The sequence below is a fragment of the Sciurus vulgaris genome, assembly GCF_902686455.1.
Source record: "Sciurus vulgaris genome assembly, chromosome: X".
Lineage (NCBI taxonomy): Eukaryota > Metazoa > Chordata > Mammalia > Rodentia > Sciuridae > Sciurus > Sciurus vulgaris.
Window position 1 is genome coordinate 86035866 of NC_136471.1, and position 21181 is coordinate 86057046.

The 21181-nt window shown below is 37.8% G+C and overlaps 1 protein-coding gene, 1 long non-coding RNA gene and 1 pseudogene across 3 annotated transcripts in view; 1 reads left to right on the forward strand and 2 right to left on the reverse strand.

The window, feature by feature from the left end:
- LOC306651493 overlaps nt 1-21181 on the reverse strand; it is a 543249-nt gene that overhangs the window by 64422 nt on the left and 457646 nt on the right. The gene's annotated exons all lie outside the window — the stretch shown is intronic.
- Nucleotides 1-21181, forward strand: part of ARHGEF9 (Cdc42 guanine nucleotide exchange factor 9) — a 267373-nt gene that overhangs the window by 12482 nt on the left and 233710 nt on the right. The window lies entirely within an intron of this gene.
- On the reverse strand, nt 59-1765 carry LOC306651488 (non-selective voltage-gated ion channel VDAC1-like; annotated as a pseudogene). Its single transcript has one exon. The product of its transcript is annotated as a non-selective voltage-gated ion channel VDAC1-like (transcript).

Sequence of the window (21181 nt, forward strand, 5' to 3'; positions counted from 1 at the left end):
ATTTATAAATGGGATTTAGAACTATTTGATGGCTTTATAAAAGTTGGGAGCATTGAACTTTTTTTTTTTTTTTGAGGTTTCAATATTTTATTCAAGTTTTATTTTACGTGATGTTAATTACAGCATTTGAAGGGGAGGATCTAATTCCACACAAAATGGAAGACTCTAAAATGTACCCATTAAACTGCTAAAAAATAGAGTGGTGAGAATACAACAGAAGTCCAATTTAGATTCCTAGTGTTGTCACCATGTGATTACAATCACGCAGACTCTTCCCAGCCTATAGCTGGGCTCCTGGAAGCTATTTCATACACTGGTGCAAGGGCAAGAAAACCACAACACAAAAGGAATTAAGTCCTGAATTATTGGCTTTATCACGTCCACCCTCTCCACCCCAAAATGGCACAAAAAAGAAACAGTGACCACACCCTGCAGACTACTTTTGGTGTAAAAGAGGTGATATGAACTAGGGTGGAAAAAGGTCAGGGAAGATCTGTCTAAAAAAGTCCCTTTCAGATGAGTTTGTACACACCACCAAGCAACGAGCTCCTCATCAATTAGGGTTAGGAAACCAAGGTTTGATTCTCAGGAAGTCACAATCCCATTCATTTACTCAATACAGATTTACAAAGTGCCTATACATTATCAGCTTCCACTTGCAGCCATTTCTAGATTAAAAAAAAGAAACCTGGCACCTCTAAAGGGACCACCAAGTCCCTCACACACACAAGTCTACAGCTGAAAAGACCTTTTTTTGGACTCGGTTTCTTCTGTACCTCTGAAATGGTAACACTTTAAAGCTGAATCCTCTTTAACCCGGAGGTCTAACATGATTTTTAGCAATTCTTGCATCCCAGACATACAACATTAAAAGGTACACTAAATTCTGAAGGTAGCTATGCTGCAAAATAGTTTAAAATTAACGATTGTACAGTATTCATTTATGCTTGAAATTCCAGTCCTAGACCAAGCTTGTGACCACCAGCATTGACATTCTTGCCATCCAGCAGAGCTGACAGTGTCAGTTTGATACCTGGCTTTAGGGTCTGAGTGTATCCTAAACCAATCAGACTGGAGTTGTTCACTTTGGCCTAGAAGCAGGCATCAGGGTCAATTTGATACTTTGCTGCTATTCCAAAGCGAGTGTTACTATTTCCTGCTGTCCAGGCAAGATTGACAGCAGTCTCCAATTTCTTGTTCACCTTCTGATAAATGGAGCCACCAAACTCTGTCCCATCGTTCCTTGGAATCATCATGCCAAGAAATGCAAATTTCTTTTTTTAATCCCAGTTTAAATGGGGAAGAGGGGGTGGAGATCAAGTCAGGGCCTCAGGTCTTTGGTAAGCAGTTACTGGGTCAGAGTGGGCAGGATACAGCCTCTTGTCAACTGGAATCCAGTTCAGTGTTAGGTGAGAAGGATGAATCGAAGGTCAGCTTCAGTCCACGTGCAAGCTGATCTTCCACGGTGATCTCAGTGCCTAGTGTGTTGTCCGTGTTCCACTTCTCTGTAAACGTCAGGCCGTATTCAGTCCACCTGTACTTGGTTTCCAGGCTGCCTGTCACTTTGGTGGTCTCTGTGTTGGCTGAGCCTGAGCTCGTAAATTCCAATCCATTCTCAGATTTTGTTTTCAAATCGAGTTTTATTAAGCCAAAGCCATAGCCCTTGGTGAAGACATCCCTGGCAGATTTGCCAAGATCAGCATATGTGGGAGGCACAGCCATCTTCTGCTCGGAGGCGGTGGCGGCAGGATCTGCGGGAGCGGTGGCAGAGCATTGAACTTTTTACCCTGGGATTAATTTTTACATGAGCATAGTTAAGGACTTTTTGTGGTTTCCATGCAGCTTGCTGCTTCAGTTGTCTTTGGCTGCCTTTGCTGTGGCAGATGGGAACTGTGAGATTTTAAACCCTGGGTACTTTGGTTTGCTTTTATTATATCCTTTAGGTTCATGATCATCTTCAGTGCTAACTGGTGACATATTCATAGACATTCCTTGTCATAAATACAGACATAAAAACTGACACTTAGGATTTCAGTGTTAGCACAATTTTTTACACCCATGTCTATTGGGCACTGTATGGACCTTTGTATAAGTGTAGCTTTCTTGCTATAACTGTGAATATGTCTGTCTGTCCACATAAGCCTTTGTGCATCTTTGCCATTACATGCCTGTTAAAATACTTTTTTGGTGCACATGTGGGTGTCTTTCAGCATGACTACAATGTATTTTTTAACTTAACCCTCTCCTGTGCCTATCTATCTATCTATATATGTATGTGTATATATATACACACACACACACAAACACACACCATTTTGTCAGATTGTTCTTTGGGTGTATTGACCTATGGTACCTTTTCTATCTGTTTGATTCTGTAGACCTTTTCACTTGCATGTTTTTTCCTCAAAGATTTCTATGAATGCCTGTTTTCCCATGTCTCTTTATTTCTGAATAGTCAGTATATCTGGGAGCAAGTGTTTGGGCACATAGTTTATAACCTTGTGGCTAAGCACTGGTGAGCAATAATAGCCATGAATGCAGCTTTCAAAGATGTCTGGCCTAGTGGCTTAACTTTCACTACCACTATCTTACAACTTGAATATTCTCATTCAGAAATAGACATTTAGTCATAGCAGTTTAGGCCTGTGTCATGACAGTTACTATTTAAGTATCCTTGGTCAGGGATATGTGTCATAAAGTTGAAGTTTATTGGTTTTCATGTTGTAGTTTGGGAGTTGCAATGAGAGGACCACAGGAAACCTTTTATGGTTTTTTGGTTGCTTTCTCTGATTATCTTCCCTCTGCTCAGTTACTCTTTTCTAGCATTCCCATTTAGTTTCCTCGGTTCAGAGTTAGGCTGGTGCACTCCTTTTGTGACAAAGGACACCAATAGACTGTTCCAAACACCTGTTTACATTTCAGCCATGTCTTTCTGGTGGGTTTTTTTAAAATTGGTGCTGGAGATTGAACCCAGGGGAACTTTACCACGGAACTACATCCTGCTGGGTTTCCCTTTAGTTAGAGAAAAATGATCAGCTTTGTCCTAATTAGAAATTTGAATATGTTCAAAGACAGCAATTAGACATTTGTGATAATACTCTTTCCCAATGTAAGCCAACGTTTGCAAGGTCCCTAGAGGTAAAATCCAAGGAAGTAGTTCCAGTATGATAAAATATCCAGGCTCAGTGGTTTAGGGGACCACCAAAAAGGCCTTGAGAGACTCCATAATGCTTAAGAAACAGTTTGTAGCCCTTATTAGCCCTGTAGCAATATTATTATAATAATATAATATAAGTATATGCATAGTATGTAATTATCTATAATATTAATATAATCCTATAATAATAATAATAATACAAGTAATAATAGTGTATGTCTCTGTGGCATTTTGAAAAATTATTCCAAATTCAATATTTCATTTGACCTCATGGCAGTGCTGTCAATTGATCTTGACCCTATTTTGTAGATGAAAATTCTCAGGCAAAGAGGGGACATCTTGCTAGTAAGTAGTATAGCCAGGAACCAAACTCACTGTATAATCCTAAATCAAAAGGTAGGATTTTTATCTATGCTGTCTTTTGTAATCACAGAATATCCAGAATTGTAAGCAAAATAGTATTTCAAGGGATTAAGCCAAAATAACTCTAAAAAGAAGCATCTAGTTATATGGTAGGCTGAAAGATTCAAGAATTTGAGCTGGGCTGTGAATGATGGGAAGGGGTGAAATCGAGCAAAAAGAGGTGACCTTTTCAGATGCCAGTAGCTATATGATAGCTATATCCTTGTCCCCTGGGAACACTCATTCCAAGCCGTTCTCTTATAAACAGTTCTTAGGAATCTCTCTACATGTGTGCATACTTTACAGTTAAGAAAGTACTTTTGCACATAAATACCTTTTAATTCTCACAGCTACCATGGAAATACTATGTTACTTCCATTTTTCAGGTGATGAAATGAAACTGAAAGTAATTAAGTTTATAATTTATACTTTCTTGTGGCCCCAAGTCCAGTGGCTTGAAGTTCATTCCATGGCACACTTGGGGAAGATGGCAGGGATCTACAGTAGGTGTTAAAACATATGAGTCTAGACATATTCTACCTCTACAGCTCCTACTATTTGCCACCTTTTCTAGGGACATGGGTTTATTGGCTTTGGCTTTGACAGGCTAGGCATCAGTCAATGGTCTTAGGAAAACCTGCTGTGGCAGTGCCCCACCTTACCAAGTCAGGCAGCTCTGATGGGAACACTCTGGAGGTGAGAGCAGCACTCAGATCCCCACCAGTCTGAGAGAAGAAAGCTGCTGTTTTGGGCTTCCCCTCAGTTCTTACTTTTCCTATTTGCAACCCTCATGTGCTACCTATCAAAAAGCCAGACACATTTTCTCCCAGTGGTTAAAATTAGCCAGCCTCCTCTTCTCCCCAAGGCTATTCTAAGAAAATATTTTCAAAAGGAAGTTTATTAATCAGATTATAAGGAGAAATTGCTTTAGAGGAGTTGATGAGTACAAACCTTAAGATTCAGGATCTACTTTTTTTCATTGTTCCTGAGTTCTCGGCAATACAATCTCTGAATCTTGTTGAAATTTGGCTGTGCATAGTAGATATTCTGATCATAGTAAGTTATGAACTTTTCAAAGTGCATCCACATCTATTATTTCAGTGGGACAAGGCAGATATCATTGTATCTATTTAACAGAGTCAGGAGAGATGTCTCAGAGAAACTAAACAACTTATTTAAGATTACCTAGAAAACTTGGTAGAACCATAATTGGAACATGGTATCTGAACTCTCAGGTCTATATTCTTTTTATAATAGCCACCTGGATTACATTGATAGATTTAGATTTCAAACTTCCTTTTGTCTTGGAAATTCAGAGCATTTTGAGACAGCTTTATTACCATGTAATTTACATATACTAAAACTCACCAAGTTTAAGCATACTATTAGTTGCATTTTTCCAAATGTATATAGTCATGCAATCACCACCGCAGTTGTGATATGGAACATTTTCATCACCCACCCCTCAAATTCCCTTATATCACTTTGTAGTCAGTTTTTTCCCCCTCTACTCCCTGGAAATCACAGATCTTCTTTTCTGTTTGTTTGTTTGATTTTTGTACCAGGGATTGAACTCAGGGTCACTCGACCACTGAGTCACATCCCCTGCCTTATTTTGTGTTTTATTTAGAGTCAGTGTCTCACTGAGTTGCTTAGCATCTTGCTTTGACTGAGGCTAGCTTTGCACATGGGATCCTCCTGCCTCAGCTTCTCGAGCAGCTGGGTTTAGAGGTGTGTGCCACTTCGACCAGTGCAGATATTCTCTTTATCTTTGTAATTATGCCAGAGCTTTTAAATTGGCAATAATCAGTTTGTCTTCAAAAACTATTTGGACATAATGATTCCTGTTTTGAATCCTGCAAGCTATAGGAAGTGAAATAATTTTCTCTCAGTCATACAAAATATTTGTTTGTTCATTCATTCATTCAGAAAGCAGTGATTCCATTTCCAGAAGTATGCTGCAATGCAGAATTTTAAAAGTCTATGCTCTCAAGGGTTTCACAGTATAATCAGAGGAGGCCATAGACCAATGAAGAATCAGAGAAATGAGATACACCCCAGGAACAAAGCCTCAATCTAGGACTAAGACATGCTTAATTCTGTTTGGAGAAGTCAAAGAAAGAGATCAGATCCTGAATTGCAGAATAGATGTTTTTAGAACAATGATCAGGTGTTCTGAAACTGGTGGAAGGAGTGAAAGGGACAGCATTAGACATCTCTTTCCAGGCCAAGAGAGGGAAAAGTTGTGAAGACCAGAATTAGCACACTGGGCTTGGAGGATGGAAAGATGGAAGCATGAGTAGACATCTCTCAGAATCTCAAAGGATCCCCAAAGGTCAGGAGTCCTATTGGACTTTATATCCTTGATCTGAGTTGGAAAGTTTGAGGGAGTGCCAAAGTGATAATCATCTTGTTAAGCCCTGAGGTCTTGGGAATTTGAAGAGTGTTTGGGGTTGAAAAAATGCTCGTTTTGAGGGTTGTTTTCATTTCCTTGTTTAGATAGCAAAGAGAATTTTCCCAGAGACCTGGGAGATAATACATGATTTTCATTTTCCTGAGAAGGCAGAAGAAGTAGAGGCTTTTCCCAGTCCAATCCTTGGCTACATATTATGGAGACCTCAGATGCGATGGGATCTCAATGCTATTAGTATATTTGTCATAAAACTGTTAAACTGACAGTATTTCTGCATCTCACTGTAGACTTTAGAACTACATAAATCTCACTCTCCCACAGACCTAATCCTTCTCTGAAGGAGATACTTGCCTTTCCTAACCACTTGGCATACAGCTCAGAAAATAGGTCCTGGAATCAGATATATAGGGGTTTTCACATTCAACTTGACTAGGGTAGGGAACCAATGTCCCCTTCTGATGGAAAGTCTAGGAAATATTTCTGAATGGGGAATCAGGAGTCCTGGAATATAGTCCTGGTCCTGAGTAATTTGGGTGCCATTTCCTTCCTGACCATCCTTGAGTCTTAGAAGGAACTAAGAACTTTAATCTAGGACTACAGAGGTGCTTAGTTCTGTGTGAAGAAATCAAGTTTACTAATCTGATTATAAGAAAGTTGAACTGGATACCCTCACAGGTCCTTTCTATCCTTACCAAAGGTGTGTTCTGGTGGTTAAAGAAGTCCCTGTAACTGTTCTTATAGAGTCAGGCCTCAACATTGTCTGGGTTGCTCAGGAAATAAGTGCTGCAATTACATAGCAAGAACAACATGGGACAGAACAAAGTGATCAAGGACATTCTTTCCCCTCTGCCCCCCTAAGGCCTTGTTGCCATGAGGTAGAGTCAAGAGAGGCACTTGCCTTAAGGGCAAAATTTAAAGGGATACTAACCATACTCAAGAATCAGGATAAATAATATTTAAATGTAATACTGTAAATATCCAAATTAATGTGAAAATCCACCATTAATAACATAGTAAAATTTTAAATAAAATTAGATTGTTATTGCTAAAATTCTCTTTTGCCTTGGACTCCAATATGGCTTAGCACAGCATTGCTTAGCTCACTTGTGTTTCTCCTCAGTAGAAAAAAACAATATGCCTCACTTAGGCATCCAAGATTGAGAAAGCTGAGTTTCTGCATAGGTTTGGGACTTGTTCTCTACACAAAGTGACTGATATGTAATAACAGGTGTAGAAAATCATAATGGTTAAGAGTAGGCCCTATAGAGCCAGACAGCAGGCATATTAAGTCTTCTACTTATTACTTCTATGACCTTGGACAAGTTAACTTTTATTAGTCTCACTTTCTCATTCAGTAAAATGGGGATAAAAACAATACCTTATTCATAGGGCTGTTCTGAGGATTAAATTAATTAGTATATATTAATATCTAAGCAAATAATCTATTTTGTGGTATGTATCCAGTGAACATTTGTTCTTGCTGTATTTAGGAAGAGCTTGGTTTAGAACTTCTTGAAGATGAGTACTGATACTGCACTAAGGTGACTGAAGCAGGTGGTTGGGTCATCCTTCCTGATGTTCTTTAAAGGTTCTTTGGGAATGGCTTTGTTTAAAGCAGAAACAAAGTACATGATTTCTAAAATTTGTTTCCTGTATCAAAGTGTCCAAGTAAACCCCATAATATGTACAAACAAATGCATGTTAAAATAGTTTTTCATTTAATATGACTTCTGCAACAAATGGTATTTAAATGTGGGTAGAGAATGTCTATTTTGTATTAATCTACATTAGGTAGTGCTAGGCTGTTTTTGATGAACTGTTTCTTACTGTGACTAGCCAGGGCCACTCTTGGTGTCATAACCAATAGAAATTCATTGAGGTTCCAGAATAAATTCATGTTCTACTCTCTCTTTAGTGAGGCTAAAGACATGTGTGGGACCTTGCCTAGATGTGGAATTCTCTGAAACAAATATTGTGCTTGTGATTGACTGATTGATTGATTGTCATATACTTGACAAACATTACTCGAATGTTCACTTTGAGGTCCTGTGCCTAGCCCTCTGTATAGAGGTAGGGATCATACATAGTCCCTGCCACTAATGGGTGCCTGTTCTAGTAGGAGGGAAGGCCATAGATTCCTCCTAGCTGAAACCAGTGTCTCCAATCTGTATTATTCAGAGTTCTCCAGAGAAACATAACTAAATTGAATCATGTGATTATGGAGACTGGCAAGTCCAATACACAGGATGGACATGCAGGAAAGGCTAATGTTCCAGTTTGCAGGCTGTGAGGCAGGACCAGCTTATATTCCAGATGAACTCTACAATACACTGGAGAACTCTAATTTTGGGGAGGTCTAATCTTTTTTGTCTATTTAGGTCTTTAACTGGTTGGTTGAGGTGCACCCATATTATGAAGAACAATTTACTATACTGATTAAATTGTTACTCTCATCCAAAACACCCCTTGCAGAAACAGAATAGTGTTTGTCCAAGCGACTGGGTAACCTGTAGCCCCATTAAATTGATACATAAAATTAATCCTCACAAGTCCACCCCTTGTCAACCTGGTGCCCATACATAGCTCCAAATAAAGACAAAGGTGTGATCATACTTCCACCTAACATGGTTCAACTGTTCTGTGTACAATTGAAAATGCCTTAACCATTTACCCCAAGGAGTATACAAAAATTTTGGATAACGTTCACTCTTCTCCTTGATATCTCCTGTACCTTAAATACTATGATATAAAGTTGACCATACTTAATTGCCGTGATATAAATTCAGTACATCATCTATTGCATGATAGAGGAATAAGAGAGGGAAGAACACAAAGATATTTGCTACACAGTTACACACAAACATTTCATAACAAATTGAGGAATTACGACAAATACAGTTCTCTGTCACTGGTCATGTGGTTATAGATGGTATTTGTAACTATCATCATCCAGTACCCATGTGTACTCCTTTTCCCCACAACAAGAACCTTGGCCAAGTCATAATTCTTGACCTTGAAGGGTCACCCAAACATGCACTACTTAAAGGTCTGTGTCATGAGTTATCCTGCCTAGATTGAGTTTGCATAGTTTTTCATTGATCTTAGTCAAAGGTATGGTAATGCCAGGAGATGCTTAAAGGGATGACCTATATTTCAGACATACTTCTCCATATCTTCACTGTGGAGTAGTAGCAAATTTTCGTGTGATAATCAGAGTCAATCACCCCAGCCAACCAATTACTTCATTGCCTGTTGATTTACAGGCCGAATTTAGAGATCCTAATTAAGGTCTATGTGGTCTATAGTGTGCTGTGAAACGCCAGATGATGAGTTAATCTGACTGGTAGGTGAGGGAGCACAGAAGGAAATTTCATGGAGTGATCTTCATTTTTGAGCTAGATCTTGAAGGGACCTCTGAAAGCTCAGTAATTATTTAAATCAGATGAGCTTCCAAGTGAGGATACAGGGCCATTGATTGAGTACCTGTCATATGCTCTCCTCTAACCTGAGTACTTCAAGCCCATAATTTGTTAAATGAAAAGTCTGGGAAAGGTGAAAATCAGACTCTTCTCTTGACATTCTCTCTCCTTCACTCATGCCAGGACCTGATGTTCATCATTTTACCCTCCTTCCATGTATCATAATCCACTTTGAAGAAAATCTCAGTATTGTGTATCCTTTCACCACTGTGATAGGAAGAATAATGGATACCCAATGAAATCTTTATCTTAACCTCTGGCAAAAGTAACATTGTATATGTGCTAAATTTAAGAATTTTGAGATTTTGGGGATTTCCAGGATTCTCTAGGTGCATCTGCCATAATCATAAATGCCCTCAGAAAGGAAAGGGGGATAAGGGATTCAGATAAAGAAAGATGTGATAGATTGCAGCAGAAAAGTCAGAGTTAGAGAGGTTGGAAGGTGCTAATCTGCTGACTATGAAGATGGCGGAAGTGCCTTAAGACAAGGAATTCAGGCATCTGCAAATGCTGCAAAATAAAAAGAGACAGCTCCTCCCCTAAAGCCACCCAGGAGTATACCTGATGTTCCCCAAAGGAGCACACCTTGAATTTAGTTTAGTAAGAATCACTTTGGATTTCTTTCCTTCATAACTGAAAGATAACTTGTTTCATTTAAAGCCACTAAATTTGTGGTAATTTGTTACAGCTGTAAAAGGAAATTAATATTAGTGTTTTTCATCGAACTAAAACCTTCTTAAGAGTGAGGAAAGGTGCAAGGTCCTGAGGTTTGGTTTTTTGATTCAAACTGAAAGGCAGAAAGAGAAACTATTTCAGTACTCTGGGACAGGCAAGCCATCTTAATATATGTAGAACTTCTCTGTTGTCATGTGTGAATATTACTAACTGGTGTGCTCAGAGAGTCACACCTGTAGGTCTTATGGAAATATTTTCATAGTCCCACATTTTGGCCTGATTGAAATCAATCCTACAGTAGCCTGTGTGACTCAGGTGCCAGTTTGAGGACTATGGGCACTGCGGATGTGAACATCAAGGGAAATCCCATTTAACACCTTGCTCTCCAAATTTCTTGCCCCTACCCACATCTGATATAACTCATTCCTAGCTGTTGGATTCTGTTATCCCTGAACTTCACTTCTAGCAGCCTACTCCCTACTAAGTGCATGGCTATCCAGGCTTATCTTCACGTATGGCTTCCACTGCAACTTGGCTCTTGATATTACTTATATTTTCTTTCCTTTTTTAAAGTTGAAAATATCAAATGAGATGATTATAGATTCATATGCATTTGTAAGAAATAATATAGAGAATTCCCAAGTACATTGGCCCATTTTTCCCAATGATAATAGTTTATAAAACTATAATACAGTGTCACAACCAGGTTATTGACATTAATACAACCCACCAATCTTATTCACTTCCCCAGTTTTACTGACCTGTTATTGCATGTGTTTAGTTTTTTACAGTTTTATCATATACATAGGTTCAGGTATCTTCCACCTCATTCAAGGTTCTGATCATTGCATCACCAAAAGTATTCATTCTGTTGCCCTTTTATAGCCATCCTCACCTCTCTTTCACCATTTCCCCTAACCCTTGTAAAACAATCTGTTCTTGATTTCTAAAATTTTGCTCTTTTAAAAAAATGTTACATAAATGGAATCATACAGTATCTTATCTTTTGAGGTTGGTTTTTTAATTACTCATCCTAATTCCCCTGAAATTCATCTAAGTTGTTGCATGTATCAATATCCCATTCCATTTTATGCCTAATACAGTTTTCCATGATATTAATGTCCTATAGTAAACCATTCACTTATTGAAGGATGTTAGGATTATGTCCAGTTTGGGACTATTATATACATTTGTGGATAGGTTGTTGGATGAACATAAGTTTTGATTTTTCAGAAGTAAATGTCCAAGAATGCATTTGCAGGGTGGTATGATAATTTCATAGTTAATTTTGTAAGAAAATACCAAACAGTTTCCCAGGGTGGTATGCCATTTACTTTCCCATCAGAAAATTATGTGTCATGTTTCAGTGTATGAGTAATCTAGTTTATAAGCATTTATACCAATATTTGATATTGTCACTATTTTTATTCTAGCCATTATAATAGGTGTATAATGACATCATATTATGATTTTATTTAAATTTATCTAATGTCTCATGGTGTTGAATACCTTTTCATGCACTTATTGGACATCTGTACATCACTTTGGTGCAATGAATGTTATGGTTTAGATCTTAAATATTGTCTGAAGGCTGTGTGATAAAGGCTTGGTTCCCTGCTGATTGCACAATTGGGAGGTGGTGGAAACATTAGGATATGGGGCTTATTTGGAGGAAGTAGGTCACAGGGCTGGGGTGTGGGGACGGAGCATACCTTTGAAGAATTTATTTTGTCTCCTCCCTTTTCCTCATTCTCTTTCTGGTTACCATGAGGTGAGAAACTTTCTAGCCCCAATCTTCTACCATGACGTTCTACCTCATCACAGTCCCATAGCAATGGAGACAACGAATCATGGACTGAAACCTCTGACACCATGAACTAAAATAAACCTTTCCTCTTTTAAATTGATACTCGTCAGGTATTTTGTCTCAGCAGAGGAAAACTAATATAGTCTATTCATGTATTTTGCTGATTTTCCTACTGGATCATTCATTTTTTTACTATTAAGCATAGAGAATTTTTAAATATTTTAGATATTGGTACTTTGTCAGATATGACATTTCAAGGTATTTTCTTCCAGTATGTAGCTTGCCTTTTCATCAGCTTTACATGGGTTTTCACAGAGAAAAATATTTACAATTCAATAAGGTCCAATTTGTTGATTTTTCTTTCTATGTATGGTATTCTTGACAGTGAGTCTAAGAACTTCTTTCTCTCTCTCTCTCTCTCTCTCTCTCTCTCTCTCTCTCTCTCTTTTTGTGGTGCTGGGGATTGAACCCAGGGCCTTGTGCTTGTGAGGCAAGTACTCTACTAATTGAGCTATATCCCCAGCCCTAAGAGCTTCTTAATGAACTATATTGTCAAGATTTTCTTCTTTTATTTTTCTAAAAAAGTTCATAGTTTAAAAAAGTTTTTAATCCTATGCCTTCCAGGTATAACCTAGATTTATACCTTAATTAACAGCCTCCCCAAACTGAGCTCCCACAATGCTTCTTACCCCTCAATTTACTTCTGGTCACCTCATTTAGGTATCCCCTCATCATTAGCCCATATCCAATCCTGTAAGTCCCTAACCCCTTGCTTATTTTAACTACCTTCTAAGCCACTGTCCCTTCTGCTGTGACATTTGCATTTTTTCCTTCCCATTTTTTTTCCTTCCCATTTTTGAGCCATCAGTTCTATGGATGAATACCTTCTATTCCTCTGGCCCAAGTTACGTCTTTCTTGCCCTCTTCTGTAACCCCCAAACTCTTTCCTTTCCTTTCTTATCCCCTGGTCCCTGCAAGTTTCCCATAATTTTGCTATGATCTCCTTTCTCCTTCAAGGTCCCCCATCTCCCTCATGTACCTTCTATACCCCCATCTTCCTGGTCAATACCTCAGTCTATCACTTAACTTCTTTCTTTGCTGCTTTGTTTCTGAAGAGAAGCTTCTTTATTTCCTTTCACTAACCTGCATCACGGCCACTTATCTCCCAACCCTGCCACTTAGCTGTATCCACTCTAGCTCATCCTTGCCAATGTGCTCTATCTAGATACTTACAGCCTGTCTCTGCCAGTAGAGGGATCACATTTAGATACTTATTTTCCTGACAAGGCTCTCTTGAGAAAATAAGATATCCATAGCTTCTGAAACACAAATCCTGTCTGCATTTTAATAGCTGGGCAGGCATTTTCCACCCTACTTTTCTTAGATTATTCCAAGGTTTGAATATACTTACAAGAAAACAGCAGGGATTCAACAAATGCTAATTCCATTTCCTACTTTGACAAGTTCCTTCCAACCCATGGGGACTGTTTTTGTCAGCTTTTTCACTGCTGTGACTAAAGGACCCAACCAGAACACTCGTAGAGGAGGAAAAGTTTATTTAAGGACTCATGGTTTCAGAGGTCTCAATCCATAGACAGCCAACTCCATTCCTCAGGGCTCAGGTGAGGATGAACATCATGGCAGAAGAGTGTAGCAGAGGGAAGTAGCCCACATGGTGATTAGGAAGCAGAGAGAGAGAGAGGTCTCTCCTCTCCAGATACAAAATATATACACCATAGCCATGCCCCAATTCTTACTTCCTTTAGCCACACCCCACCTGCCTCCAGTCACAACTCATTTAATCCCATCAGGTATCAATTTCCTGATTAGGTTAAGCCTATAACCCAATCATTTCTCCTCCAAACTTTCTTGCATTGTCTCACACATGAGTTTTTGGGGGACACCACATCTAAACCATAACAGGGACTAATGGTTTAGCCTAGATATTTGGGAGTGGATGGGACAGCCTTTCTCATCAGCTGGGCTCTGAATATCATAGAGGGAAAGTTGTACAACTGGAGGGCAGGTTCCATGTTTCCCTTGGCTTTTCCTTTTTTTTCATGGGACTGTATGGAATGAGTGAGATAGATCAAAATCCTGGGCCAGACCTGACTACTTGTAGCATGGTGATTTCTAAAACTATCACCTCCCTTGGGTGGGTCTCTTCTCTTTGTGTCTTTCTTCACCATTTAGGGGGTGGCATCACCCATAATTCTGGGCCCACATTTAGTGCCTTAGATGTCAGGAACCAGGGCCTTGCTTCTTAACTTTGAAATGTGGCTACCTTCTATTGTAGAGAGTGCATCCTTTCCATCTTTTTGATTAGTGGGTCCCACTCTTTCTCTTGAGAATTTATTATTCACCAAAGGTAGAGAAACATTAAGGAGGGGAAGGAAAAGAGAACTTTTGTGTATCCAAACTTATAGGCCTGGACAAACTACCTGATCCAACAGCATTGTTTCATAGCTAGAAAACTGAGGTCCAGGAAGGTGAAGCGACTTGTCCCACAAGCAATAGAGTTAAGGTCAGAAGCTAGGTTAAGAGTGAAGGAGAAAGTTGACTTTGTCCATCTTGGACCCATTTTGTTTCTTTAAACTCACATTTCTACTGGGCTTTCACTGTTGTCATGACAAGTAGGAGGTGTCCTAGGAATTGGGAGCAAAGTAATTCTCATCCTGAGCAATGAACCACTCTTCTCATAGAAGTTTCTCTTGGATCCATGACAGTAATTCATACTCTGGTATGGTTCTAGTCTATGGTCCTATTCAAGGGCTGAGAAGTGGCTTGACACAGCATTTCTGCTGTGGGGTTCCTAGAAGAATGAGTATTATGGGCAAACTGCTGAGTTCGAGCAGACAGGGCCTCCACTGGCACTCACGAGTACACTGCCCTAATAATAAAGACTGATGTTTAAGTGTCTATTGTATACTATGTGCTCTGTATGAGTAACATTTTATCCTTACAGCAGCTCCATGAGGAAAACCCAATTATTGTTCTTATTTTACAGATGAGGAAACTAATGTTCAGAGAGGTAAAGTGACTTATCGACAGTTACAAAGCTGGTAATTGATAAAGTTGGAATTTAAACCCATATGTACCATGTTCCCTAAATGTTATGATTTTATGAAGCTGTTAAGCTGTTAGCCCCATAACTCGGTAGACTTAGGCTGGTTCTTCAGGATGGTGATACACTGGCAATGATGATGATGAAAATTTATCATTTGCTCTCATCTTTCCCCATCTTGGCATTGTGTTAGGCACTAGATATGAGTCACACACAGCACAACATTTCCTTCAAATTACTTAATCTATAATTAAGGATCATTGGTGTATAGACATATTAAGAAACCACAAGTGATAGAGTACAGCAAAGAACCCACTAATTCATTTGTGAAAGGTACCATCAGCAATGCCATTCAAATGGGATTTTGAGGGATAGGTAGGAGTTTTCAAGCCTTAGAAAAGGGGTTGATAGGGCAGGACTAGTGACATGCATAACAGTCATTGATCACAGTCTAAGTAAAGGCAAAGAAGTACAGCAGTCCTTGATTCGCTCAGGGGGCAATTGGTAGAAGTCATGATAGTGTCACCATGCTAGCAAGTTGCTAAAACAACATATTAACTTATGTTACTTCCCAAAAGCCATTAGACATTAATGAACGTTGCAGTCCTGAGTCCTGGACTACCCTGTGGTGTCCACTGGGGATGTAGAACAGACAGCATGGATTAATTTGAATACTTTATTTATTGAGGTTTAATACTGTTTTCAATTTCATTTTATTTCATTTTCAGTTTTGTCAGCAAGACAAATGGCATGTCAGTCACAACTCAGTATATTCTCTTACCCCCAACTCAGACCCTTCCCACACAATCTCAAGTTAACTTCCTTTATATAGTCTTCTCTACCTTCTAATCTCTTTCTTGTAATTTCAAGAAAGCAAAAATTGTACAGCCTTTTCTACCTCATGGTCCATGCAGCTCTAAACAGTCTTCTGACCCAGAAGTGAGGCAATAGATGGTAAAGTTTTAGAGAGTGGATTCTGGAACCCAGACTACTTAGATTCATAGCTTGCTCTCATATATCTTAGCTGTTTGATCTTTGTCAAACTATTGAATATATATGTGCCTCAGTTTATTTAATTGTAAAATGGAGATTAAATGCTTAGGAGAGTTCTTGGCACATATAGCTATTTGATAATAATTTAAGTATTTCACCATATTATTATCAATGTTGTCTTATGATATATACCTAATCCTACTGACTCAGTAATTATTTCCACCAACAAAACATGCAAAATATTACCAAATATTCATGATACACTGTTTTTAAACATGTGAATTAAATATTATTCTCATATATTTCTTTTATTTTAGGTAGGTGTTACATATTTTGTTTTCCTTGTCACTGTTTGGGAGGTGGGAACCCATTTTAGGCTAGTTCAATTTTCTTTAAAAAGCTACTCCAAACATCTCTGAAAAGATTCTGACCTTATACAAATGGCTTTAACTCTTTTTATTTCAGTTTTATTTTCTGTAAAATGAGATTGTTAATAGTCTTTACCTTATAGGGCTGCTATGAGAATTAAATCAGTTAATTTATGTAAAACACTTAGAACAGTGTCTATATCACAGTACATATTTAATGGCTAAGTCATTATGATTGTCTTCAATATTCTTTTCTGACAAAGCAAAATATCCCAGATACACATTAAATTTTCTTAACTCTAATTTTGGTGACTGATACCTTCCAATAATTTATTATACCACTTATTTGAGAATAGACTGGTGACCCATTGATGAATAACATTCCTTGGTGTTACCTAGGAACATTCACTAGATTATTTTGCCTAAGATTGGTAGCAGTTAGGAAGTCACTGGAGACAATTTCCACCAGTTCTGTGACATAATGACACATTTTTATTAGGTAAAACATGCACATGATATAAAGTTCAAAAAGGTACAGAAGTACATACTTGGAAATGAAAGTGTCCCCACCCCTGCCCCTAACCCCTTACCACCTATTTTCCCTGCTCAGACCTAACCAATGTGGCCAGCATCTTGAATGTATGACAGAAATCTTTTAAAATCATAAGCTTATTTATGTTGATGTTTTAAATTTAACACTAATTTTTTCATATCCTGTCTTGTTTTCTTTAGTATTATATTATTTTTTTCACTCTGTTTACATCATTTTAGTCATATGGGAGCATTCATGATGGACTTTACTAAAATTTTTATACCAAACCAGGTATCTAAAATGAATTGTTACTTTTTCTTTTCTTTCATTGTTTTGGTGTTTTTTGTTTCATAAAACTGTTATCTGTTTACTCTATTTGACCTGCTGAAATTAGCTCCAAAGTGTGCAGGTTCAGATATTTTTCCTTCTCAACATTTTATGAAGAAAGCACAAAATGCCTAAATAAGAAAAGAAATTTCGAACTTTCCTCAGGGCAAATCCAGGAAATTTGAAACAGTAGGGCACATAGTATAAAAGTAGAGTCCTCATACACTTACTAGAGAATAATTATGCAAGGGAAAATACAGATAAATAAACAGAGCAACCACTGTGTTTTCTTTTCTCCTTGCTTTCTCTCTCTCTCTCTCTCTCTCTCTCTCTCTCTCTCTCTCTCTCTCTTTCTTTCTTTCACACCAGGGATTGAACCAGGGGTGCTTAACCACTGAGTCACATCCCCAGTCCTTTTTATTTTTTATTTTGAGACAAGATTTTGCCAAGTTGCTTAGGGTCTTACTAAGTTGCTGAGCCTGGCTTTGAACTTGTGATCCTCCTGCCTCAACCTCCTGAGCCACTGGGCCTCTGTAGCTTTACACAAAATTTTCTTTACCTCTTTATCTCCACGAGTTCAGAGTTATGGGGAGATCTCATGTGAACAGGATTGGAGATTAGATATTGGGTAAGGTTTTCTATTCCCTTTGTAGCTCGGAAGAAACTATTTCAATCGATATTCTTTGCATTTCATGAAGCCCTGGTTCACATTGGTTTCTCTACAGAAGGTAGGAAAAAAACCCTATGTTGAGGACACTTATGAGCACTTATGAGTCATTGGATGCTATAGGGATGTGTGTGTCTATGTATGTATTCTTACCTATAAATATACAAATCCATAGTGTGTTTTGGTGGGGTTTTTAAAAACACTATTTTGGGTTAAAAAGGTACAATTTGCATTATTATTTAATAATTTGTTTTTATTGTCTTCCCATGTCAGTATTTATAGACCTACCTCTTGCTTTTTAACTTCAAATAGAGTTCTATGGACAGGTCATTATTTATTTTCCCAAACTTAATTGATGGACATTTTTACTTTTTTGTGTGATCCCAGGACCTCATGTTTGCTGGGCAAGCACTTTACCACTTAGCAATATCCCTAATTCTTCACTTTTTTAAAAAACTATTTAAGATAATGCTTTAATTAAAACTATAAAATTCCTAAAAGAAAGCAGGGGGGAATCTTCATGACATTGTATTGTATTTGTCTGTTTTCTTGTATATGACACCAAAAGCACAGACAGGAAAAACAGATAATTTGGACTTTATCAAAAGTAAAGCCTTTTGTTCATCAAAGAACACTATTTCACATAATGGGAGGAAATATTTGCAAATCATATATCTGATAAGGGATTAATATTCACAATATATAAAAAAATTCTACAACTTAACAATAACAAAAACTAAATGACATAATTTTTATAAATGGGCAAGGGACTTGAATAGAGATTTCTCTGAAGATATACCATTCACCAATAAGCACATGAAAACATGCTTGGTATCATAAGGAAAGTGCAAATCAAATCCACATTGAGATACCATTTCATATCCATAATTAAAAAGAAAAGAAATAGTATTGGGGAACTTGTGGGGAAATTGGAACTCCTGTGCATCGCTAATGAAAATTGGAAGTGGCAAATCTATGGTGAGAAATAGTTTGAAAAATTCTCAAATATCAAATATAGAATTAATGTATGAGCCAACCATTATATTTTTGTTATATACCCCAAAATATTAAATGCAGAGACACAGATACTTGTATACCTATGTTCATGGCAGTACTATTCATAATAGTTAAAAGATAGAAACAACCCATGTGTCTATCAGCAGATGAATGCATAAAAGAACAAGCTATATACATATAATTGAGTATTATCTAGAAATAAATAAATGAAATTCTGATACATGCTACAACATGCATGAATCTTAAAAACATTGTGCTCAGTGAAATAGGTCAGACACAGAGGGATATGTGATTCCACTTATATGAGGTACTAAGAACGGCAATTCATAGGGACAGAAAGTAAATAGAGGTCCAGTGTCTGGAGTTGTTGGGGAAATAGGAAGTTATTATCTAATGGATGCAAAATTGAGACAATGAAAAAGTTCTGGAAATGGATAGTGATAATGATTGCACAGCATTGTGTATGTATTTAATGCCACTGATTTGTACACTTAAAAATAATTGTGAAGGTAAATTTTTGGTATGTATGTGTATATATGTGTGTGTGTGTATATATATACACACACAATGAAAATCATAGTTATTATTTGAATATGCTCATATATTCTTCAGTGAAAACCTTCACATATTCTTTTTTGTTTAGATAATGTATTTATGGAAATATAATTCACATACTGGAATTGTCATGATGGAGGTGGTAGCGAGCTTGGGAGAGATGAGGAGTCAGGGGTGAGGCTGTTAACTTGATTTTTTAACATGTTTAGTTTGAGGTAGCCAAATCATATCCATGTGGAGAGGCTCAGGAGTCAGTAATGATTCGAATCTAGACCGTTAGAAACAGGATAGAGTTGTATGGAATTCAATTATATTACTAAAGGAGAATATTAAGACTTAGAATAAAGAGTATGAGAGTGGCAGGCAGAGAAAACTGAGAAGTATTGGTCAGAGTCACAGGAATAAAATCGAGGCATAATAGTGTCACAGAAGCAATAGGAATAGAAGGTTTCAAAAAGTGGAAGGAACCTACTGACATCAATGTTCAGAAGAGCTGAATAGGGTGTCAGAAAAAAGGCAGTTGAACTTTTGCTTGTCAGGAGGTTTTACTAACATTAGGAGCTAAAACAACATAGAGATAAGAGCATAGATAAGGGACTACTCTAATTGAGTAGACTTGTCTAAAAATCTAGGCCATAGTACTTATGAATAGTGTGCCAATGGGCAAGTCATGTAACTTCTTAGAATCTTGGTTATTTGTCAAATGAGGATAGTGTCTATGCCTATGCTTTTCTTGCGAACTGGAGGAAAGAAATTTTTAAAAACTCAAGAGTCCAGCTGAGGAGGCAGGGAAGCTAACTTCTAATTATGGAAATGTTATGTAACAGAGCATTCAGGAGCCAGGGGAGGTGAAATATTTGAAGGTCTGCCTGACCCTAAATTATGTTTTCTTTCAGCTAGATCATAGCTCTACTTTGGTAGTCATTGAATATATTGTCATCTGATTTTTAAAAAGAAATCTGTAATTTAAGACAATTCAGGTCAAATTAATTTAATGCATTATATTTTTTCCAGAACAGTGATGTTATTTGCTTGATAGAAAAATAATGAATGGGAAACATGTAAAATCCTCTCCCTCGCCCTCTCCCCTCTTCTTTACCCTCTCCCGTCCCCTTCTTTCTTTTGCAGGAATCTTTACTTAGAGAAAATAAAACTCTTCAGACAACATTGTCCAACTTAGAACAGACTCTGGCACCTCTGCCATAGTGATAGACATAAAGATAGTCTCTAGTCCTTAGCCTGGCAACTCCAACTCCAGCATATCATGATAATCATCTCACAGTTCAGGTATGGCCCATAAAAAGATTGGAAATAAGGGTTTAGATGTTTGGGCAGGGCTGGAACCAGGAAAGCTAGGAAGGATAAGTTTTCAATCTCCCTAGGAATCATTTAGCAGGGCCTCAATAGAGGCTGGAGTTGTAGGTAAAGAAAGAAGGATGCAGACTGTGGAGGTGGAGGTACAGAAAAAAATAACCACCTTCATTTGCTTGAAGAGTATATGCCTAGGCTATTAATTCCTCCAACAAATTTGTTTGAAAGTGGGCATGTGTACATGTCTTTTCTTTCTATCTCCCTACTTTGAGTAAAAGTTCTAGACTTGTTAAGCCTCTTCATGACTTTTCTCTTTTCATTTCCCTCCTCAACTTGCCCTAATTACCTTGGCTTTAAAATATCATCAGGTGTGTCACGAACATCAAAACAAATATCTTCCACATTTGCTTACCA